The following is a 14009-nucleotide window of genomic DNA, read 5'->3' as shown; positions in this document are numbered from 1 at the left end:
ACATATTGCTCTCCCATATATGCTGTTAAAGAGGAAGGACAGTTTGATTTATTCTTGTCTAATATAAAGAGAAATAACTTATTCCTTATTTTGTTCAAATGGGAGATGCGGAGCTTTATTTTATTTATTTTTCCCCCAAAAGTTAGACTCATACTTCTTTTCATTAAAAAAAAGTTTGTTGCAATAAACCATGTTCAACCAAAAAACATATCTCTTTTTATTCATTTAAGGGTCATTGTAGCTGATGATTATACTAATAATAATGATAGTTTAATACCGTATACCACGAAACCGTGATATTTTCTGAGATATAGACTGGTAGACTGGTCATAAAGGGATGGACACGGTCAGCAGCAGCACTCAGGTAGACTGTGGTCATAAAGGGATGGACACGGTCAGCAGCAGCACTCAGGTAGACTGTGGTCATAAAGGGATGGACACGGTCAGCAGCAGCACTCAGGTACACTGTGGTCATAAAGGGATGGACACGGTCAGCAGCAGCACTCAGGTACACTGTGGTCATAAAGGGATGGACACAGTCAGCAGCAGCACTCAGGTAGGCTGCGGTCATAAAAGGATGGACATGGTCAGCAGCAGCATTCAGGTAGGCTGTGGTCATAAAGGGATGGACACGGTCAGCAGCAGCACTCAGGTAGACTGTGGTCATAATGTGATGGACATGGTCAGCAGCAGCACTCAGGTAGGCTGCGGTCATAAAGCGATGGACATGGTCAGCAGCAGCACTCAGGTAGGCTGCGGTCATAAAGCGATGGACATGGTCAGCAGCAGCACTCAGGTAGGCTGCGGTCATAATGTGATGGACATGGTCAGCAGCAGCACTCAGGTAGGCTGCGGTCATAAAGCGATGGACATGGTCAGCAGCAGCACTCAGGTAGGCTGCGGTCATAATGTGATGGACATGGTCAGCAGCAGCACTCAGGTAGGCTGCGGTCATAAAGCGATGGACATGGTCAGCAGCAGCACTCAGGTAGGCTGTGATCATAAAGAGATGGACATGGTCAGTAGCAGCACTCAGGTATACTGTGGTCATAATATGATGGACATGGTCAGCAGCAGCACTCAGGTAGGCTGCGGTCATAATGTGATGGACATGGTCAGCAGCAGCACTCAGGTAGGCTGTGATCATAAAGAGATGGACATGGTCAGTAGCAGCACTCAGGTATACTGTGGTCATAATATGATGGACATGGTCAGCAGCAGCACTCAGGTAGGCTGCGGTCATAAAAGGATGGACATGGTCAGCAGCAGCACTCAGGTAGGCTGTGGTCATAAAGGGATGGACATGGTCAGCAGCAGCACTGTTCAGTCAAACAACGTAGGCTGTTACGATCTAATGGGTGTGATATCGCTTGTGACGTCACGCATGCGACGTAGCAGGAAGTAGGTTCTCACCTGATTGGAGTTTGGAGACGCGTATAAGAAGCCGGCTTGTACGTTTGACTGTTTCGCCGTTCTGGGAGATTGTGCAGAAGAACATCAGAGACTGGAAAGGCAGACGGTAAGAAGAGGATTTTATTTTTATATTGTCAGGTTTACTGTTGCTGCCGGTGAAATCTGCAGTTGTGGCTGAAAACTGCTGTGACTATGGTGGTTGTAGCGGTTCTCTTAAGGCATAAGTTGAGCGACAGCATTATGAGTTTGGTTTGGTGTAATTGTTGGCAATTTTTGCTCCGGTTTAAATATGAAAGGACGCTGGTAGTATAAAAAAGCAAGTATGCTGTTAACGGCGAGATGCATACAGAAATTTAAGATGAGTTGATGGTGTCTCATGTGTCGGCTGGAAGGTATTTATTGTGTAATATGAATATAATGTGTATCACTATCTTCCTACCGGGATGTTGTTTTAGAAGGTGTTTAACTATTAAAATGAAATTATTTATTTAATATGTAATGTGAATATTTCTATGTGCATTTGCTAGAGTTTGATGTCTCGAGACCGGTCTTTTATGCTGTCTTGATCTTGCTGTCTCAGATCGACATATTGGTCGGGAGATTTGGAGCGAATAGTATCCATGACACACAACGTAAGATTCGATAATGCAACATTATTATTATTTCGCCTTTGGCGCCCTTCAAATGCAACCAATCAATGACATTCAGACATTGGCGCTCATCCAATAAAAATTCGCGTTATACGCGCAAAATAAGTGTAGCGCTATAGTTAAAAGTATAGTTAAATGTAAGGCTGCACGATTTGGGGAAAATATTGAATCGCGATTTTTCTGACAGATTGCGATTACGATTTGATTTGCGATTTAATTTTTTTTATGTCAAGCGCTCAGTTCAATATTCAGTGTGTAGTAATTTTAAAACATGACGCAGCATGAGGACATCGATCAGTATTAACTGGTCTACGTTCTAATGCAAGGATGAGAATTTAAAGATGTGATGTGTCAAGTTAAAGTAATAATGAAAACAATTATAATTATAATATCAATATATTATAATTATTATTATAACAAAAATAGCGATCTTGCAGGTAACGCTTATTACCCTCCTAATAACACTAGAAGCGCCTTTTCCCACGCCAATGAACAAGCAAGAACTACTTCGGTGTATGCAGCCCTTTTGTAATAACACTAATAACACTGAAAAACCCGTAATGTTCACAACAGAGTGGCTGTTCTGTCCTGAAACCGTAAAGCTGGACATTTTAAAACGTAGTATGCATTTTATAAAATGTTGAATAAATAGAAGTCGTTTATTGGTGATTTCATGTTGGTTGAAGTTTCCGCTTTTTGACAACTGTATACGGTTATTTTCTATACAAATCAATTCAGGTGAAACAAAAAATGTACGTGTTCATGGTTGCAAACTCTTTCAGACTCTCACGCAAGAAATCTTACGGCAAATCTATATTCCATTCTGAACTTAAAATTAGCTGCATCAAAAACGTTATGGCAGTTTGCAATAGCTACAGACTATTTACAAGGTAATACAACTTACATACATGTAAATGTGTGTGCAGAACAGAGAACAGAAAATCTCACTCCATGCAGCTGACCAAAGTTGCCAACCCTGCATTTTATTTTAAATGAGAGGTAAAATTCAGTTTTCGACTGAAGCAGCTTATCATTCCTTTGCTTTGTTACTCGGACAAATGCAAAACGAATGATTAAACATTAAATGCGTCTCTTTTTGTATGTTTTCTAAATAAGACCACGTGCCCATACTAGAGGTCGACCGATATATCGGCCGGCCGATATATCGGGCCGATATTTAGCATTTTTTAATGTATCAGCATCGGCCGATATCCGAGTGCACTACGCCGATTTTCAGACAGGCACGTCTGCGGGCAGCCCAGTGTTATTGTTGCTGTGGAACACGTGACCCATGCTGCCTTGTGCAGGACCACAGCCAGAAGTTTTGGAAGGGTCCTGGGATAAAACGGTAAGGCTTAAATTCTGATCTTTCAATGACCTGTTTATTTAAGTAGTTTGCTATGAAATGTTGCTTTAAAAGAAAACGCGAATTACGCTATTGGGAACTGGGGTAATGATAATGAACCTTCAACCAACTGTAGCTTACAGGTAACATTAAGGATCATTGATTCTAATAGAGTTCGTTTTGTACGCTTATTGGTGGGCTCACAGACGTTTTTTAATCGTTAAAAATCATTTTAATTGTTAACATCTGGCTGATATGGTAATAATTAAAATGTTATCAGTTATGTTTTTTTTTCTTGTGTCGGAGAGTTTCACTCTGTGTGTGTGTGTGGGGCGGAGCAGGCAGCTCTCAAATACTGCAGCGTGTGTGAGAGTTGCGTTACTCTGCCCTGATCACAGACAGCGCCGTCCTCGGAGACACAGAGCTGCTAAGAACAATGCATGGCGGAGAAAAGTGTTCGAAAGCGTGGTTACCATTTACTTGAGCTGATGCTGACAATGGTCCTTCTGTGCAACTTTTTTTCATTTGAGACCGGAGATTCAAACAATTTGTCAGACGTCTAGATAAAAAGTGCATGACTTTGCGCAGTTAGTTTCCTCATTAAACATGTCTATCCTTTATACGGGCTTATACATAGACAACGTCACAATCACTATAGGGGCTTATGTTGTCCTTGCATACAAGGCTGTGCAATACGACAGTTATTTTATTTTCCGGGATCACTAGATTCTGATTGTGAATTTGGCTTTAAGCTATCTGTCTGCTAACAACAGAAACAACATGTTAGTGTACACTACTCATCATACCATGATGCACTGTTTTTTTTCATTCAAAATTTATTATAGTGTAATTGTTTTAATGTGCATAGAATACTGGAATTGTAGAATGAATTGAAGATGAAGGTACTATAATAAAAATTCTAATCTTTCATTTATTCTTCTGTTTTAGTAATTGCTGTCTGATGGCTGAACAAAAATCTAATCCTGTATGGCAGCATTTCACAAAGCCAACACCAGGAAAAGCCAGGTGCAATATCTGCAGCAGACTGGTGAGCTTGGGAGCTGAAGAATGAGTTTGCTGCTAGAGATTCTGATGCTGTTATCTTTATTGTTTAAGTTTAAGTTGTTTATAAGTTGTATTGTGTTTTTATTTAAGTTTATATTTAAATTTACACAAGTCAGTATTCAATAACTGCTAAGTTGAGAAATTTTGTGTATCGTTTATTATTAATGTGATATTATATCATGCAACATCCATAAACACGACTGTATTGTGGGTTTCACGGCTTTTTTGGAGGTCACCGACTCCGCTGCTGTGAGAATTACTGACTGTCTCCTTGTTTTGATGAGTTAGCCAAAGGTATGATACGCTGAAGAATATTGCAACTGGTGTTTAAAAGGAGCTCGCTGGTTCTATTGATGATAGGACCTTTCTGAAACATTCTCGGACCATGAAATAGGAAGGCAATTCACTTATAACTCAGCAGCAGAATCACTATTTTTCCGCACCGCACCGGTGAAATCTGCAGTTGTGGCTGATAACTGCAGATTAACTATGGTGGTTGTAGCTGTTCTCGGTATAAGTTGTTGAGCGACAGCATTATGAGTTTGGTTTGGTGTAATTATTGGCAATTTTTGCTCCGGTTTAAATATGAGAGGACGCTGGTAGTATAAAAAAGCAAGCATGCTGTTAACGGCGAGATGCATACAGAAATTTAAGATGAGTTGAAGGTGTCTCATGTGTCGGGTGTAAGGCATTTATTGTGTAATATGAATATGTGTATCACTATCTTCCTACCGGGATGCTGTTTTAGAAGGTGTTTAACTATTAAAATGAAATTATTTATTTAATATGTAATGTGAATATTTCTATGTGCATTTGCTAGAGTTTGATGTCTCGAGACCGGTCTTTTATGCTGTCTTGGTCTTGTCACGGTCTCGACAGTCTGTTGTCTTGGTCTCGGATCCCTCTGTCTTGGTCTTGCTGTCTCAGATCGACATAGTGGTCGGGAGATTTGGAGCGAATAGTATCCATGACACACAACGTAAGATTCGATAATGCAACATTATTATTTTGCCTTTGGCGCCCTTCAAATGCAACCAATCAATGACATTCAGACATTGGCGCTCATCCAATAAAAATTCGCGTTATACGCGCAAAATAAGTGTAAAATAGGAGGAACAAGTGTAAAAAGGGGCAACGACAATAGAGCCCGACTGATTTATCGATATTATCGGCCGATATTAGGCATTTTCCAAACTTTCGGTATCGGCATTTATAATGGCCGATAAATGAATATTTCAAAAATAAAATAAAAACGGACGAAACACCCTTCAACCATGTCATGAGTGTTGGCATTGTATAGTTTGTCCACCAGAGGGCACTCTACACCGTCCCTGTTGGCAACACTCGTGTATAACGCGCCACACATCCTGCAACCTGCTGATCCAGCCAGAGTCGGGCAGAGAGAACCAGTTATCTGCAAGTGATCATTGGTGAAGTGTGTTCATGGTGAGTTGGTCACGAGACATACATTGCTTGAATAACAATTAAAAGAACATCCCCATCAGTTCTCTTAACTCCAATAAGCATGACAAAATTCATGACTGCCATGTCCAGTTTTGCTGCTGTTAAATAAGCTGAGTGAAGCGGAATTAGCTAGTAATTACGTTACGTTTTAGTGTAGTTGACTGACTGTCCTTTTAACTTTTGACAATGAGACTGAAGTATTTCCTTAATAGCATGACAGTTATAGCAGTGAGACATATCATCTCTCCTTGGCCTGTTGTATTGAAAATGTATGTTTTACAATTTGCAGTATGACGTTATCCATTGCTAAATTATGGCTCATCATAGACTAGCTAACCACAAAGCTAGCTAATGCCACTATCAGTGGAAGACAGCTAACGTTAACATTTTTTTTTTTGCGCAGGCGCGAGCTTTGCAGCAGCATGTTTACTACTGCTCCGTGTCATGTACTGTATTTTGTGTATTTTTAAAGTGTCTTCTCTATTTTAAACTTTATCATTTTGCACGTTGTGTCAATAAGTTGTGCCCTCTCTAATCATGAGGTTTGAGAGAGTTATTACCATGTTCCTAATGTTTTCGGCACTTTGTTTGAACTACCCGGGCGCTGTGTATGCTAACGCAGCTACAAGCGGCGACCGGCTCTTTGTTTACACTCGCGACAAACTGATCTCACTGAGGCAGGACGCCACAGTGCACAGAGGGATCATCGCAGACATTCCTTCGGAAATAAGGAGAAAAACAAAAAGAGGATGCCGAGGAGGAGCAAAAAGATCAGCGAGGAATGGAAAACAGTCCGGTAAGCTGGAGAGGAGGCGACGATACAAGCCGTATCTCCCCTCCATTATCATGGGCAATGTGAGGTCACTAGAAAATAAGACGGACGAGCTTACAGCACAAGTCAAAAGCAACAAGGAATTTAGCGAGTGCAGTTTGATGTGCTTTTCTGAGACATGGCTGCATGAGCGCATTCCTGATTCTGCTGTGGACATCGCTGGCTTTTCATGTGTTCGAGCGGACAGAACGCGGCGCGAGAGTGGAAAGTGCAAAGGGGGAGGACTTGCTATTTTTGTTAATGAGCGATGGTGCCACCCAGGTCACATTGTACTTAAGGAACGTTTCTGCAGCCCGGACATCGAGCTAGTTGCTGTAGGGCTACGTCCGTACTACTTGCCTAGGGAATTCTCACACGTAGTGGCCATTGCTGTTTACATCCCTCCGTCGGCCAACGCGACAACGGCGTGTGACGTCATACACTCGGTTACAGCGAGACTCCAAACGAGACACCCAGATGCTTTCATCCTCATCTCTGGAGACTTCAACCACGTCTCTCTTAACAAAACTCTCAGCAGCTTCACACAGTTTGTGGATTGTCCCACCAGAGAAAACAGAACACTTGACTTGATGTATGCTAATGTTAAAGAGGCATACAGCTGCACAGCTATCCCACCATTGGGTAGATCCGACCACAACCTGGTGTACCTCTTGCCCATATATCTACCACTCGTGAAGAGGCAGCCAGCCACTGTCAGGACAGTGAGGGAGTGGTCAAAGGAGGCAAATGAAACTCTGCAGGACTGTCTGGATACTACAGACTGGGAGGCTCTGTGTGAGGTACACGGCAAGGATATTGATAGCCTCACGGACTGTGTCACAGTACATCAACTTCTGTGTCGACAACACGGTGCCTGTCAAATCCATACGCTTTTTCCCCAACAACAAACCATGGGTCACCAAGGACATTAAAACACTCCTGAATAAGAAAAAGGAAGCATTCAGGTCACGGGACAAGGAAGCAGCCAAAGAGTTTCAACTGCAGTTCTGTGAAGTTAAAACAGGGAAGGGACAACTACAGGAAGAAGCTGGAACAAAAACTACAGCAGAAAAACACCAGGGACGTGTGGAAGGGGATGGAAAAGATCACAGGCTTCAAGTCCAGCAGACAGGTGACTGATGGTGATGCTGAGAGGGCCAATGAGTTTAACCAGTTTTTTAACAGGTTCAACAATGGGCCTCAGCCCAACGGCCCCTCCATCTCCAGCATGACACTCGCAGCACCCAATGCCCCTGTGTCCAGCCTCAGCAGTACATCACCAATATGCTGCCCCCCATCCTATTCATCTTCACCTCCCACTGTAGCACCTGGAAGGGTCTTCACCACTTCTTCTGGGGATGAAAACACTAACACCCAGGGAACAAGCATCATCATCACTAAGGATCAAGTGATGAGACAATTATCCAGACTTCACCCTAAAAAGGCGCCGGGCCCGGATGGCAAACCCACAGGTTCTGAAGTCCTGTGCCTCCCAGCTATGCGGAGTTCTGCACAAGATCTTCAAGTTAAGCCTAAATATCATGAAGGTTCCGGTGCTGTGGAAGACATCATGTCTAGTCCCTGTCCCAAAAAAGGCACGACCCTGTGCCCCATCAGACTACAGGCCAGTTGCACTCACTTCTCACTGCATGAAAGTCTTTGAGAAACTGGTCCTCGTCTCACTCCACCCAGTAGTTCTACCAGCACTAGATCCACTTCAGTTTGCTTATCGGACAAAGGTTGGAGTGGATGATGCCATTATTTACCTGCTGCACCGTGCCTACAGCCACTTGGAGAAACCTGGAGGATCCCTAAGGATCACATTCTTTGATTTCACCAGTGCCTTTAACACCATTCAGCCTGCCCGACTGGGGAGTAAGTTGTCTGCTATGCAGGTTCCGTCCCCCTTAGTCTCATGGATTATGGACTATCTAACAGGAAGGCCACAATACGTGAGGCTGCAGGGCTGTGTCTCAGACACTGTAATGTGTAGCACTGGAGCTCCTCAGGGAACAGTTCTGTCACCGTTTCTCTTCACCATGTATACATCCGACTTCAAATACAACACGGAGGGCTGCCATCTGCAGAAATTCTCAGATGACTCAGCTATAGTTGGATGCATCAGGAATGGAGACGACTCGGAATAAAAGAAGGCGGTGGACAGGTTTGTGGAATGGTGTGAGCTGAACCAACTGCAACTCAACATCAACAAGACCAAGGAACTGGTGGTTGACTTAAAAAGATTACGGTCTCCTGCTACTCCCCTGTCCATTAAGGGGGTGGATGTGGAGATCGTTCAGGACTACAAGTACCTCGGCGTCCACCTGGACAATAAGCTGGACTGGTCAAAGCATTCACTGGCTACCTACAAGAAGGGTCAAAGTAGGATGTACTTCCTAAGGAGACTCAGGTCTTTTAGAGTCTGCAACACCATGCTGCGGATGTTTTATGAGGCTGTGGTGGCCAGCGCCATTTTCTTCTCTGTAGCAAGCTGGGGTGGCAGCATGAAAGTGGCAGAGGCCAAGAGGCTGAACAAACTTATTAGGAAAGCGGCTTCTGTAGTGGGTGAGGAACTTGACAGCTTGGAAATGGTGGCTGAACGGAGGATATTGTTCCGACTTCAGTCTATCATGGACAATGCTGATCACCCGCTCCACAATGTGGTGGCTGATCAGAGAAGCACTTTTAGCTACAGGCTGACTAGCATTAAGTGCTCCACTGACCGCCACAGAAGATCTTTCCTACCTACGGCCATCAGACTATATAACTCGATAAAATGATCTCACACCCAGCCTCAGACGCTACAATAAATAAATAAACTCCATCCCGCCACACACCATACCTACCTTACATACCATACCTTAGCCTGGGCAAGAAACCTGCTGCTATTCGGATGTGCAATGTTCACACAGTAATTTACCTGTGTAAATTACCACGTAACAGTATTTATTCTATTTATATATATTGTATTTCTGCTTCTGTATTTATCATGGTGTACATAGCGCAGAGTCTCTCATAACTTTATTTTTAGTTCTTATTCTTATATCTGATATTCTTTTCTTTTATGTTCTTGTCCTGTGTCTATGTGTGACCGTCTGTAGTAACATGAGCAATTTCCTCCGGGATAATTAAAGTTTTTCTGATTCTGATTCTGATTAATGAGCTTGGAAACCACAACGAACTTATTCTACCTAAAAGTAATGATTACTGTATTTATAACTAGCATATCTCTAGTTACAGTCCCTGCATTGTAAAATGTAAGTTAGACATTTGCGAGGAGTGAACATTTAGACATAGAGAAAAAGTATCAAACGTAGCTTGTGCATAAAAGTTAGCTTTTCTTTTACATGTTTGTGAAATCCAATGACGCCAAGTGTGCGTTGCAGACTGTCGTTCAGCCGCAGCATTAACAAGTCACATAATGGATTTAGATCGCTAAATAGTAGGTTTTAGAAGGCAGGCAGCAACTGATGATTGAAAATGGTTTGATGTAGCTTGGTGGAAAGAATTTATAAAGTGCAGGTAAAGGGATAAGCAAGCTGACATTGTAATTAGAAGGTAGCTTATAACCCAGCTAACAATTTATGGTTCCCAGAACGTTCTGGGAACGTTAGTTTTGGACACGGTCAGCGGCAGCACTCAGGTAGGCTGCGGTCATAAAGGGATGGACACGGTCAGCAGCAGCACTCAGGTAGACTGTGGTCATAAAGGGATGGACACGGACAGCGGCTGCACTCAGGTAGACTGCGGTCAAAAAGGGATGGACACGGACAGCGGCTGCACTCAGGTAGACTGTGGTCATAAAGGGATGGACACGGACAGCGGCAGCACTCAGGTAGACTGCGGTCATAAAGGGATGGACACGGACAGCGGCTGCACTCAGGTAGACTGTGGTCATAAAGGGATGGACACGGTCAGCGGCAGCACTCAGGTAGACTGTGGTCATAAAGGGATGGACACGGTCAGCTGCAGCACTCAGGTACACTGTGGTCATAAAGGGATGGACACGGTCAGCGGCAGCACTCAGGTAGGCTGCGGTCATAAAGGGATGGACACGGACAGCGGCTGCACTCAGGTAGGCTGCGGTCGTAAAGGGATGGACACGGTCAGCAGCAGCACTCAGGTAGGCTGTGGTCGTAAAGGGATGGACACGGACAGCGGCTGCACTCAGGTAGACTGCGGTCGTAAAGGGATGGACACGGTCAGCAGCAGCACTCAGGTAGGCTGCGGTCATAAAGCGATAGACACGGTCAGCAGCAGCACTCAGGTAGACTGTGGTCATAAAGGGATGGACACGGACAGTGGCTGCACTCAGGTAGGCTGCGGTCATAAAAGGATGGACACGGACAGCGGCTGCACTCAGGTAGGCTGCGGTCATAAAAGGATGGACACGGACAGCGGCTGCACTCAGGTAGGCTGCGGTCGTAAAGGGATGGACACGGACAGCGGCTGCACTCAGGTAGACTGCGGTCATAAAGGGATGGACACGGTCAGCAGCAGCACTCAGGTAGGCTGCGGTCATAAAGCGATAGACACGGTCAGCAGCAGCACTCAGGTAGACTGTGGTCATAAAGGGATGGACACGGACAGTGGCTGCACTCAGGTAGGCTGCGGTCATAAAAGGATGGACACGGACAGCGGCTGCACTCAGGTAGGCTGCGGTCATAAACGGATGGACACGGACAGCGGCTGCACTCCGGTAGGCTGTGGTCATAAAGGGATGGACATGGACAGCGGCTGCACTCAGGTAGGCTGCGGTCAAAAAGGGATGGACACGGACAGCGGCTGCACTCAGGTACACTGTGGTCATAAAGGGATGGACATGGACAGCGGCTGCACTCAGGTAGACTATGGTCATAAAGGGATGGACATGGTCAGCAGCAGCACTCAGGTAGGCTGTGGTCATAAAGGGATGGACATGGTCAGCAGCAGCACTGTTCAGTCAAACAACGTAGGCTGTTACGATCTAATAGGTGTGATATCGCTTGTGACGTCACGCATGCGACGTAGCAGGAAGTAGGTTCTCACCTGATAGGAGTTTGGAGACGCGTATAAAAAGCTGGCTTGTATGATTGACTGTTTCGCCGTTCTGGGAGATTGTGCAGAAGAACATCAGAGACTGGAAAGGCAGATGGTAAGAAGAGGATTTTATTTTTATATTGTGAGGTTTACTGTTGCTGCCGGTGAAATCTGCAGTTGTGGCTGATAACTGCTGTGACTATGGTGGTTGTAGCGGTTCTCTTAAGGCATAAGTTGAGCGACAGCATTATGAGTTTGGTTTGGTGTAATTATTGGCAATTTTTGCTCCGGTTTAAATATGAAAGGACGCTGGTAGTATAAAAAAGCAAGCATGCTGTTAACGGCGAGATGCATACAGAAATTTAAGATGAGTTGAAGGTGTCTCATGTGTCGGGTGTAAGGCATTTATTGTGTAATATGAATATGTGTATCACTATCTTCCTACCGGGATGCTGTTTTAGAAGGTGTTTAACTATTAAAATGAAATTATTTATTTAATATGTAATGTGAATATTTCTATGTGCATTTGCTAGAGTTTGATGTCTCGAGACCAGTCTTTTATGCTGTCTTGGTCTTGCTGTCTCAGATCGACATAGTGGTCGGGAGATTTGGAGCGAATAGTATCCATGACACACAACGTAAGATTCCATAATGCAACATTATTATTATTATTTCGCCTTTGGTTGCATTTGAAGGGCGCCAATCAATGACATTCAGACATTGGCGCTCATCCAATAAAAATTCGCGTTATTCGCGCAAAATAAGTGTAGCGCTATAATTAAAAGTATAGTTAAATGTAAGGCTGCACGATTTGGGGAAAATATTGAATCGCGATTTTTCTGACAGAAATTGCGATTACGATTTGATTTGCGATTTAATTTTTCTTTTGTGAAGCGCTCAGTTCAATATTCAGTGTGTAGTAATTTTAAAACATGACGCAGCATGAGGACATCGATCAGTATTAACTGGTCTACGTTATAATACAAGGATGAGAATTAAAAAATGTGATGTGTCAAGTTAAAGTAATAATGAAAACAATTATAATTATAATATCAATATATTATAATTATTATTATAACAAAAATAGCGATCTTGCATAAAGGGATGGACACGGTCAGCGGCAGCACTCAGGTAGGCTGCGGTCATAAAGGGATGGACATGGACAACGGCAGCACTCAGGTAGGCTGCGGTCATAAAGGGATGGTGAGACCATTTAGTTTGGAGACACGTATAAGAAGCCAGCTTGTATGTTTTGATTGTTTTGCCGTTCTAGGGGATTGCGCAGAAGAACATCAGAGGCAGCCGGTAAGAAGAGGATTTTATTTTTATTTTGTATAGAATCAGAATCGGGTTTATTGCCAAGTACGTTCACACATACAAGGAATTTTCCAGGAGAGTCCAAGACATCAGGTAAGTGGACCGGAGGAGCAGCGATGCAGACAGGTAATTATCAGCCTTTTTATTCTTGTTTCAGGTTATTTCCCCACCAAGGGCTCAGTATTTCCGTTTCGGGTTATGGTTAGGGTTTAGGTTAGGCTTATGGTTAGGGTTATGAATTGCGGTTAATGACCACAGCGTCCCAGGGCCACAGGTAGGCACTGGCCAATTCGGGTCCATCGGTGCATCCACCCGCTTGCGCGCACACCGTCCATTCCCCAACTGCGGCTTAAAATAACTGTGGTGCTTTAATTTTTATTTTACCATGAGTGATGGAGAAGATGGATGCAGGAGAGTCCAAGATATCAGGTAAGTGGACCGGAGGAGCAGATGGAGGAGCAGCCACGCTGGCAGGTAATTATCAGCCTTTTTATTCTTGTTTCAGGTTATTTCCACACCAAGGGCTCAGTATTTCCATTTCGGGTTATGGTTAGGGTTTAGGTTAGGCTTATGGTTAGGGTTATGAATTGCGGTTAATGACCACAGCGTCCCAGGGCCACAGGAAGGCACTGGTCAATTCCGGTCCATAGGTGCATCCACCCGCTTGCGCGCACACCGTCCATTCCCAAACTGTGGCTTAAATTATTAACTGTGGTGCTTTAATTTTTATTTTTCCATGGGTGATGGAGAAGATGGATGCAGGAGAGTCCAAGATATCAGGTAAGTGGACCGGAGGAGCAGATGGAGCAGCAGCCACGCTGACAGGTAATTATCAGCCTTTTTATTCTTGTTTCAGGTTATTTCCCCACCAAGGGCTCAGTATTTCCGTTTCGGGTTATGGTTAGGGTTTAGGTTAGGCTTATGG

This window comes from Paramormyrops kingsleyae, chromosome 24 (assembly GCF_048594095.1).
Source record: "Paramormyrops kingsleyae isolate MSU_618 chromosome 24, PKINGS_0.4, whole genome shotgun sequence".
In the NCBI taxonomy this organism is placed as follows: Eukaryota; Metazoa; Chordata; class Actinopteri; order Osteoglossiformes; family Mormyridae; genus Paramormyrops; species Paramormyrops kingsleyae.
Note: the sequence above shows the minus strand (reverse complement) of the source record.